The following is an 11,110-nucleotide window of genomic DNA, read 5'->3' on the forward strand; positions in this document are numbered from 1 at the left end:
ACCGATCATAAACTTCAGCAAATAATAATTTGACCCAGTCCTGCAATCCGTATGCTGTTTTGCATCCCTAAGGATAGAAGTATCAGACACGTATATTTGCCCCGAGTTTTTCCCGCTTAGGCTTGTACCAGATACCTTTGGTTATAGTGATATAACGTGCAGAATTGAACTGAAGTTTGAATGCTTGGTTTAGAAATGGTGAAAATACAAAATACATTCCCCGATGGGTCGTACTGTTACTTCGTCTTGGTTTTTTTTCCCCCTGCGTTTTCCTATTAAATTCTGCACACAAAAATCGACAAGTGGTTTGCAGTGTAAAGAGTCGAATAAAGGAGCAATGATTATCAAATTCAAGGTTTAAAAAAATTCTGTAACGCCTTAGGGATATCACTTTTAAAATGCCCCAAAATATTCTGTAGCTTTTTAATTGAAGTAAACAAAGAGCAACAAATCCTAACTCAAATATGATTGCATTGAGATTAGGCTCTAATTGCTTAAGGTTCAGGTGGAATCTGCAGGCTAAAGCCTATAGGACCAATCTGAATTTCACAATCATTCTGTCAAAAGCAAAGAGATGAGAGCCCACACGCTTCCTAACAAGTCATTTTTAACAGTTACAAGCTTCTTACAAAGACCACACAGGGAGTCTAAGAGATGCAAATCTAATCCTTGGTCATTCTACAGGCCTTCAACAAAGATGTGCTAAAGCCTAATAGAAAAGAAATCAGTTCTCTGTCACCAGCTCCTAGTAAAATCTATTAGAGAAAGTACAGATCTTGTATTTACAGCAGTTGCTTTTAAAGGTTAAGGACAAGTACATATAAAAGGTATAAAAATGTTCGTGTGAAATATTTAACAAAACCTATCAATTATCTACTTATTTTATTCCTAAACATGCTTTGATATTTTAGTTTGTATTCATTGGACAAAGGAATTATTATTTTCATCGATCTTAAATACATTGAATACAAAGGTAGAAAAAAATTTCATATGATAGAGAAATACGGAAGGGGTTTAAAAAGAACATTTTATTTTAAAAAGACATCCAGATCCAGAGTTCAAGGACATTACCACTACAATAGGAATTCATTGCAGTCAAAATACCCGGAGAAAATCATCGCTAAATTGGTATTTTGATTAATACCCGGAATAATATAAGAAAAGCGTCATAGGAGTGGATTTTTAAAACAAGTCCAAAGTCGAGCTGAATAAAGCGAATCGGCTGTGTGACTGAAAGACGTATATCAACAACAACAAAATCTTTTTCAGTACCCTTTCACTTGAAAAGTTTTGTTTCTAATTAAATAGATTCTTAGCGCTCTCACTTTCTCTCTTTATAGAATTACTTATTATCGCCTGACAAATCTTATATTGATTGAATATGAATCACTGTGGCATGTTTTAAATCATGCAAATAAGCTCACACACAAATATAATCATATATCAATATAATATATGTTTTCATCTTGTTTCCAGAAAATCTGTATGATCATGGAAGGGTTTTTATTTTGTTTTTTGTTTTGTTTTGCTTTGCTTTGCTTGTTCAGCTTTCTAGCCAGTATTTTAAAAGTTCAGTGTTTTCTTTTGTAAGACCTTTCTGTATTCCTCTGGCTAACAATGACTCTCAGTAAACCATGATAAAATCTAGTATGTAAGTAAATGAGATGTCAGTCCTGCAGTGCATAAGCAACACTCCCTTTGGATTAACTGGGATTGTTGCCTATGCAAGGACTACAGTATGGGGGTCTTATATTACTCCTTGGAAAAAAACAGTGTCATTTTTATAAATTAGTCAGTAATATTCACTTGTTGATGGATTCCACGTGGATATATAAAACGAAGTATAATATTCATAAAGGGAGTTGATGCGCTATATGTGTTTAAAGAAATAAGTGTGGAATAGTGCATGTTACACACAATAGGTGTTGTCTCTGAAAGCTAAGTCTGACCGTTTTGATCAGAACCCAGTTTTCAGTACCCAATTTAAAATTTGGCTTTGAACAATATTCAGCTAAGATAGCTCCATAACCGTAATAATAAATGAACAACCATCTAGGAATTTTTATATGAAGGCAACTCGGATCAGTGTCAATTTCCTTTTCCTACCTATTCTTCGATTTGGGGATGGGGTAGATTTAAAATGTGCCATAAAAAATGTACAATGAACCCTAAAGGAAAAGAAACAAAACAGAAAAAGTATGAATTCTACAAGAAACAATTAGAGCCAAATCCTGCTCCCTTTACTCACTTGAGTAACTCTTTGGATGTCCATGGGACAACTCCCGAGAATAAAAAGGAGCTGGGACTGGACCATCAACTGACTTTTCCTGAGCAGAATGGTGGCTTTTCTTTTCTTTTCTCTCTATTGCAGTTGGAGCGAATAGATGAGGTGCCCGCCCACATTTTGAGGTGTACAAATTGCTCTTACGAATTTATACCATGTAACTTTCATCTGGCTCTTGTGAAAAAAAATCCGGAACTCAAAAATTAATAATAAAATTAAATGGTGTCGTCCCAACTGTGTGCGCAAAGCTGGTAAATGGCACCTGTCTTGCACAGGCAACTTGACTTTTACTGCGTTTTGCTGCTACTGCACATTCTCATTTGCCCACACACCTCCGGCCCACTACTTTTCTTATTGTATTGACTGTATACAAATAACACCAGGAGCTACTGAAGTATGAAAGGCTTTTAGTTTTAAACGTTCCTTCCAATCGCTGTAGGAAGTTCTCGGCTCAAATTCCTTTTAATTTGTATTTGGAGAGCCTGGAAATGTTCTTAATTGTGACTTTGGACAGTTCTTCAGAATTAAACTCTACGTAATTAAGAACGAGCTGACCTAAATACATTGGGGACACCATTTGGCCCCTGGATCCACAATAACAAGAAGAGTAAGCTTATCCATAAACTACAAAGCTGACCCTGCCCTGAGGTAACCTCCCTCCAATTACATCGTACGTTTGTCTGAATTTAGAAGAGGATGTTAGGTATCATTTTGAATCAAAGCCTGGAAGTCTAGACTCCTGGAATAAAGAAGAGGTTCGTCACGCTAATATTTCGTACAGGATATTTGAATAAAATGATTCATAGCTTTCAGGGTGTCAAGAACAACAAATTCAGTTTTATGGGGCCTCCACCCATTCATTTCAAAGGGCGTTTGGCCTGAGTGGAAAATGCAGGATCTGATCCTAATTAGGAAGCTTACTCTCTGCAGATTGGAATGGATAAGTATGAAATAATATTTGAGGGAAGCTTACTTCTCTTCAGTGGCTAAAATGAAAACATCTGCTCACATTTACAGCATCAGCTACAATGAAACTTTAAAATAAAGTACTTAAAATACAACTAATGTCAGAAATGTGTTTTTGTAGGTCGGAGTAAAAACAGAGGAGAAATGTTTCTAAAGATAATATGGTAGGTTTTGGTGTGTAGAGTCTGAGAAGTGAAAAGGCAACCAAATTAACTCCAATAGCAATTTGTGAAGCTGTCCTTCCTGTCCACACTTGAATCCCTTTTCTCTACTTATTCTTGGTAGATGGTTTAAATTTAGTATCAGAGGGCAATACCAAAAAAAATCTGAATACAGCGCTCTTGCTTTTATTGCATCGGTCCATGTATTTATCACTGTTCCGGCTTTGACAGTGATAGTAAAAGAGGTGATAGTAAAAGATAAAATCAATAATTGTTGAAGATGACTGCGTTCTGTGTTAAGCAACTATGTAAACCCATCCATCATCAAGTGAAATTTGTGTGTAATATTTTGAAAGTAGGTAATAACAGTATTTACCTTTTCCTTACTAAATCAGCTTCTTAGAAGGTTACATTTTCAGGGCTGATTTTTCACTTCCTCTAGTGGTGGAGAATAAAATTGTGTGTATATCAAAGGGGGTGGGAGTTTGAAGAAAGCAGGGGTGCTGAGTCCAAAACTTAGTACTGTATTTTAGCTGCAAGTAGTAAGTGTCTCCCATAAAACTTATCGCAGGAATAGTTAAGGGCTATGATCAACTCAATTCAGAGCCAAGATACCTGACTACAGTAAATATTATTCAGTGCCCCCTGCCAAAAAAGAACCCAGAAAAAAATAAGGTGTGTTATCTTTTCAATTATGAAAGCTTTTAATTTTCTATTGGTTATATGCAGACAATCCTCAACTCCCATCACCACTCCCGTCATAAATTATGATGATTACTGAGGTCCTGTAGGCCTCTTATCTTCTGCCACTTGAATAATGAGAAAAAAAGCTTTATAGAATGCAGAACAGAAAATATTATCAGGCTTGTAAGATGCCTCTCTTAAGAAGTGTTGGTGGTGGGATGGGTAAGCCTGGAGGGGCTGTGGATTGTAATATGCAATTGAATCAGTGATGCCATATTAGGGTGTTATGTTTGTCTGGTTTTTACTTTCAGGTCAAAAAATGTTTGTTTGTTTGTTAAGAAACAAAATATATTGCTTTAAATTGCAAAACTTTTCACCTTGTAGCGAACAACTGTAAGGTGTATGAGTTTGTTTTCAGAGGCTTGGCACAAACACAATAATAAAAATGACCTGTCTCTCGCAACTGCATCTCAGCTATTTCCAACAGTTGGACCCTGTGCACTTATTCAGGCCCTGAGATTCACTGCGAGAACACTTAGCTACTGGCGCTGAGTGTTTCAGAAGATTTTGTTTCTGAAGAGAACTTCCTGTCTGTATCATTCTAGTTTCAGCACGATGTGTCCTTTATACTTTTACATTTGTGTATAGTAGCTTCTATTTATAGCCCTGTGCAAATGTTCTTCATCCAGTCCTTACTTTAAAAACAAGTTAGCATTTTCCACAAAATCATTTACCCAGTGTACTCTTGATTAAATGACTGTTAACCCTAAGAGACTAGTAGGACAATCAACATGCTTTTTCAATCACCATTCTTTCTTGTTTTTTTTTTTTTTTTTCCCACCAGGGAGTCTCGCTGTGGGTCAGAGCTTTGCTTTCTAAACCAATTAAGTCATATTTTCAAAAGGAATATTAGATTAAAAATGCATCATGATTAAAATATAATGTAAAAGGTCTGAAACTGGAAGAAAATATTTAGTGCTTGTCTACAGCTTCTATCACCTACCATCTACTCTGAATGCATTCTGTATCTTTCAGCGTGTCCGGCTCTCATGATTGCAAATAGGCCTGTTTTCAAATGGAAATAGGACTTCCAAACTGATTATGTGTATTGAATCGGAATCACTCACTAGATCCTCTTGTTTAAAATGTATTGAAAAAAGGATGATGGCTGCAGACCTCTGTAACCAGCTCCTTCTCATCTCAGGGAGGTCGATCTATTTTGCAACTTTTTGCCATCTGAGAATGTTTCAGCTAGATAATTGCGTTATTATTGTATAAGGGCGGTACGCTGTCACACAAATACCCCCAACCCTCCTCCCCCACTGCCAACTCATACACCCCTTCAACTACCCTCCTCAACCCTAACCCCCACAACACCCCCACCCATCCAGCACCACCCCCGACCTCCCCAACACCGACATACACTCATCACACCTTCAGCTGCCACCTCCCCCCCCCCATCTGTCACAACAAACCCGTTCCACTTCTACCCCTAACCTCCCCAACGCCATCACAAACACACAGGCTGCACCCCGACCGCACAACGGCCACACAAATGCGGACTCCACCACAATAGCTCTAGCACACCACCACCGCCCCGGTCCTCCTCCCCCAAACAAACTCGCAAAGCACACACTATTCCATCACCCCTTCCCCTAAACTCCACACACAGAATGCGGTGCCCAGCTTTTCAGCCTGAGTTCTGCTTCTCGACCTACGTTACTCTACATTATTCCAGGACAACATACACACGCGTGTGCGTGTGCTCACACACTGAATATATTGACGATGGTTTCCATTCGAAGGATCCTTCCAGTGATACGCAGTGGCAGCTTTCAGACATGTTATATTTTCCAGAGAATAACCAATTAAAATACAGAATGATTAAAAGATTGAAAATAGCTGGAATTGGCAGAAAGCATTCAATTCCCAGTAATCTAAATGCCTTGTGCATGTGATAGATATTTTAATGCCCCCCCACACACACACACAAATTCAGAAACAAGATACTTTGTATCACACACATAGGTAACTATACTATAAATATAAAATGATTCACGTTCTGATATGAAGCGGTAGAGGCCACGCCTAGGTCCTAATTTTTAACAAAAATCTCAAGCATATTCATTCTTAAAGTGTGGTTTTCTTTTAAAGGACAGAAATACACGTCAGGGCGTAAACAAGCAGTTACAAAATAAGGCGTATGTAGCAAAATGCTGGTAGCACCTTTGCGTTTTAGTAGCTATCCGGGTAGAATTAAAATAGCTAGAAACGGGCCAGGTTGTGATGGTTTTACTCACGCACCTAATCCCACTGAGTTAAATTGGATTACTTTCATGAGTCAAGCCAGCGGGATTTAGGCAGGATTGTGCTGTTATCAATGTACCTGAGCACATTTTAGTCCCATGAAAAAGTATTCAAATCGAAACATTTGTCAGCTATTAACGTTTACCAGACGACAGTGCTGGGGTAGTTGTAACCTGCCCACATTGCTTCAACAAGAGAATTCACACACACTTTTTTTTTAGGAGGCACAGCTGGTGTACCACTTCCTTCTTTTTTTAGCACACTAGCTAGGAAAGGGAAAGTCTGTGTAGTTAATGGGCAGTGTTCTTCATAAACCTTTCTCTCTATAACTTCAGTACTAAGCAATTTTTGTATATGCTGGTCCATATACTTTTGATTACATTAGTCATAAGCATACTTAAATAGGATACCATGTTATCAGCCGTAAATAATATAAAGCATCACAATTAGAAGAAATTATTAATTGGATTTAGGGTTAGCATTTGCATTTGAGTAAAACAAATGATCAGTTTGGTGTTTTTAATTCTCTCTTTCTCTCCCCTCCGCCCCCTCCACCCCCCTCCACATTACAATATAGCCATATATGATAAGGAGTAAAAGAAGCTCTCAATTTATACTTTGGGATTTTCCATTGTAGTACCTGCAGTCCAGTCTAGAATTATTGGGCTTTTTTCCGTACTCCATAAATAATTAAACAAACAAATAAACAAACAAATAAATTAAATTAATGAGCTAAGCACCTTACATACAAAACTCCTTTGTTATTTATTTTAAGGCTGCGTGTAGGTCACAATAAATTGAACTATATTGAAATTTGTTACCACCCACTACTCCCGAAATCTGCCTGATCACTACATTAAATGAGCAAAGACCCTTTTTGAAGAGTTATTTCTCACTTTAGTGAAATTATAAATGATAATCATTTTAAACCGGCTCCTATTTCCATTGAAGTCAATGACAAAGCTCCCCTGGGTTTAAATGGGAGTAAAGTCAGGCCCTCTATTCCATACTGAGGGGTATGTTTTTAAAACATATAGAACACTTTGGCATACTATGTTTTAGCTGATCTTGAAGGCCTTTCATTTTATGCTCCATTCTGTTTTTATTTGGGAGATAAATCTCGGGAAACGATTACCTGTCAGGAGAAATCAAGTCAATTTTTTCCAAGCACACACCCAGTCTTGAGGTGTTTTAAGGACAAACCTTTTAAAATATATTTAAATGTTCTTATGAGCTAGAAATGAGGAAATAATTTTAACAGTTTAAATAATTATCAATAGATGTTGGAGGGAAGAGGAGAAAAAATGAAGAAAAAAACGAATTAAAAAAAAAACCCAACACCCCACCTTCACTTAACTATTCAGTTTTGTTTCAATGTAACATTTTCTTCAACTGAGCCTGCTTGGGTTCTGAATGGTCCAGAGATAAATCAACTTGTCAGAGCAGCATCTATGCAAGTTGTGCCTAGTATTTATATTTTTTAAATGTCTATGTTAAATACTCTTTTTTTCTTTCTTTCAATAAGAGAAACTGATGCAGAAAGAGGAGAACGCTAAGGTGGCTATATTTTATTACTATCATGATTGATTGTATTCTCTGTTTTAATAACAATAATACATATCTTAAGAAATCGGCACTTTGGGAGTAAATGATCAAAACAAAAATGGACACAAAAGTATATTATTTATAAGTGCTTCTGAGAAACAAAACAAGTTTGCCAAACAAAAGCACTGAGAGAAACTCCAAAAGAGCGGCGTCCTGGAGTTACATTATTAGGTCACTAACAAACTGAAATGAACTCAGCCACTTCAGCTGCACCTTTAATATGAAACAGAAAGTTTGTTCCTTCAAAGTTCCCAGGTGTGCGCATGTTTGGATGCTTTTAGCACAGCATTACTTGGGAAAATTCACTTTCTCAAAGAAAAAGGCCGCTAGATCTTACTCTTTCTTTAGTTTTCTGTATTGAAACTATGTTGTCTTAATCTCTTATATACACGTTTTCTGAATATCTAATCAATTAAGTGCTTCCCCGAGAAACACTTTAAAGAACCATTACAATGATAAAGCAATGTATGGAAAGATATTAGCAGTTCTGATCAATCGAATACAAGAAAACTTTTTAAGTGTAGCAAGATAATTATGTAAATTCATTTGCTAGGGAGATGCAACCCACACGTTGATTCAAAATCACATGAATAGCCCCAGTGTGTTTATCAAATAGAAAAATATTTTTTAAAAGTATATTACTCAATTTCACATCTTGTTGTTAATGTGAGATATGGACGTAATTATTAAAACGGCTTAAATATTACTAATTACATTGTAAATATTTTTAAAAATTAAACATACTACTTTAGAAAAGTTTATATATGGCAGCTCGGGTCAATGAAGTCATACTCATAAAACTGGTTTTCATATCTTCGCTATTATTATAAAAATGATCAAGTTTTTTAAAAAACCCGAACCTTTAAATCTAAGCTTGAATCTCACAACTAACTTTTTCCACTTTAGGTTTTCGAAGCAGTTTTCGGCATGCTCATTTACTTTAAGCATTAAAAAGTATTTTAATTTAATTTTATGACAACACATCTTACTCACTTTCTTTATCCGAAACTGACCAGAAGCCTTAGAGAAAAAAGACATAATATATAAAGCTTTGACCTTACCTGATCCCTAATGTGCTTGCAGCCAGAGACAACCAGATCTCATTTCGTGTTAATCATCAATTTGCCATAGAAGACAATATTTCTATCTTTGTACCCATTTGATACATATATACAATTTACTTGTTGGGGGAGGGGGCAGTTTCGATGGGAATCATAAGAGGAACAGCTGGTCAGATAGAAAGATAGTGTCAACTTTGCGCCAAACATTGCCATGAAAGGATTGAAATTCTTCAGGAACCATTCAGTGTTTACCTCCAAGTTCCCTTTGTAAAAGCAGTCGCCAGGAGTAGTTAGAATAGAGCTCACTCCCCAGCGAGGCCCTTTTACCTGCTGTCTGCAATAAAACTCCTAACATACTTTTTTTCTGTGGCAACTTCCCTTGGTGTCATTTTAGAACTGTCTCAGATTACATTGTTTGGGACCTGCACTTTAAACAACTAACTGTATTAGGATATTGAACTGCCTTTTGAACTAAAATGCAGGCAATACACATCTAGATTAGCATCCCGATTGGTTTTCTCGTGTGTATAATAATCATCCCTGAACTGCTTCTTATTCTGACTGCAGGGAACAGAAATATCATCTTGGCTCAGACCCCAAGATTGGAGATCCTTCTGATTGTGTTTCTTTCCGAGACTCCTCAGCTACTGGTGGTAAAAGGACGTTGGTTTGAAACAAAACTGCGTTCATACCGAACAGCAAATATGGCGAAGCCCTGATTTTTTCCCCCTCCAGCCTGCTGTGCCACTACATCCACACACTTCATGGCACTCGAGCATGAACTCCTATTTACAGCAGGGAAAAAATGCCCTCAGCAAATCTCGTACATCTATAGGCAGTGCCAGGGGGGAGCAGAAGGAGGAAACAGCCATTCTTTATTAGATCTCTTTAACTACAATATATATATATATGGTGCCCGTGGTCTGATTTGTATATGTGATCGGAGACATTTGGAAATGTATTTCTCTTCCATCATTTCAAAGATTTTAATCACTGTTCTAGCTCCCCCCGCCCCCGCCTTTTTAACTTCCCATTATTCGAGTTCTGCATTGATTAACAAGCGACTGAAAATCAGTGGCATGGGAAGAGGCAAGGGTTTACATAGTAGCATATATTTTAATTTAGGAAAGCTATACAATGGGTAAATTCCCGCGAGTCTGCTCAAGGGATATTTTAGATTAAAATGTTTTAAAAGTCGTTGGAATATCTTGATCGTAATGGAAGACATAACTGGCTGTACAAAGAAGTCTATGATAAAAGGCTAATAATACGGTGTCATAAAAAAACTATAAATTTGTTAAAGAGGCAGTTTGTTTGCATTTCTCCTGATTGATATGTAAATACAGTTTGAATTGTGTTTGCTTGGTCTCTAGTGCTTTATAAAGAGATGAATTCACCTTTCTGTGGAACAAGTAAACAGACTTTAAACTAAGCCGACATCAGACAAAGTGGAAACGAGTTTATTTAATCGAAACTAAATTTAGTTTAAGAAAGATAAGCCAGTGTACATAATAATCCATTACAGTAATTACACCCACCACCAAATATGTGTTTATGAGGTTGTCTAGATACAATAAAATTCATTTATAGCCCAAAGTCTATTATGTTAAGTCGCTAGCTGGTTCCACACTAAATATGCCAACTTTATTTCTCCGTTCCATGAAAATAGTTCTAGGATTTTCCAATTATTGCTAGTTCCGCTCGAGTTTGAAAATTACCGGGTTTTGGAAGGAGTCTAAAAGAAATCCCAAGAAAGGGCAAGTGTCGATTTAAGCATAGCATTTCTTTAAAATTGGGAGAGAGTAACTAGACCTACTAAAAATGTATAGCATTAAATATGCACAGATCTCCCCTTGGGCCAGGACCTAAGAACATAAGTTTAACACTTCAAAGAAATTCCAACCAATTTTCCTGTGTATTTCTATTTTAAATGACCGCACCGAGCACTCAGTTTAGGCTCTCTGAATGCTAGTTTTGACTTATACTTATAAATTTGAAATTAATATTCTTAATAGAGACAAAAGTAACGTTAAAATATGTTC

At 36.8% G+C, this 11,110-nt stretch overlaps 1 protein-coding gene across 1 annotated transcript in view; it reads right to left on the minus strand.

Moving 5' to 3' along the window:
* NKX2-1 (NK2 homeobox 1) overlaps nt 1–11,110 on the minus strand; it is a 53,541-nt gene that overhangs the window by 38,028 nt on the left and 4,403 nt on the right. The window lies entirely within an intron of this gene.

The sequence above is a fragment of the Malaclemys terrapin genome, chromosome 4 (genome assembly GCF_027887155.1).
Source record: "Malaclemys terrapin pileata isolate rMalTer1 chromosome 4, rMalTer1.hap1, whole genome shotgun sequence".
NCBI classification, from domain to species: Eukaryota; Metazoa; Chordata; order Testudines; family Emydidae; genus Malaclemys; species Malaclemys terrapin.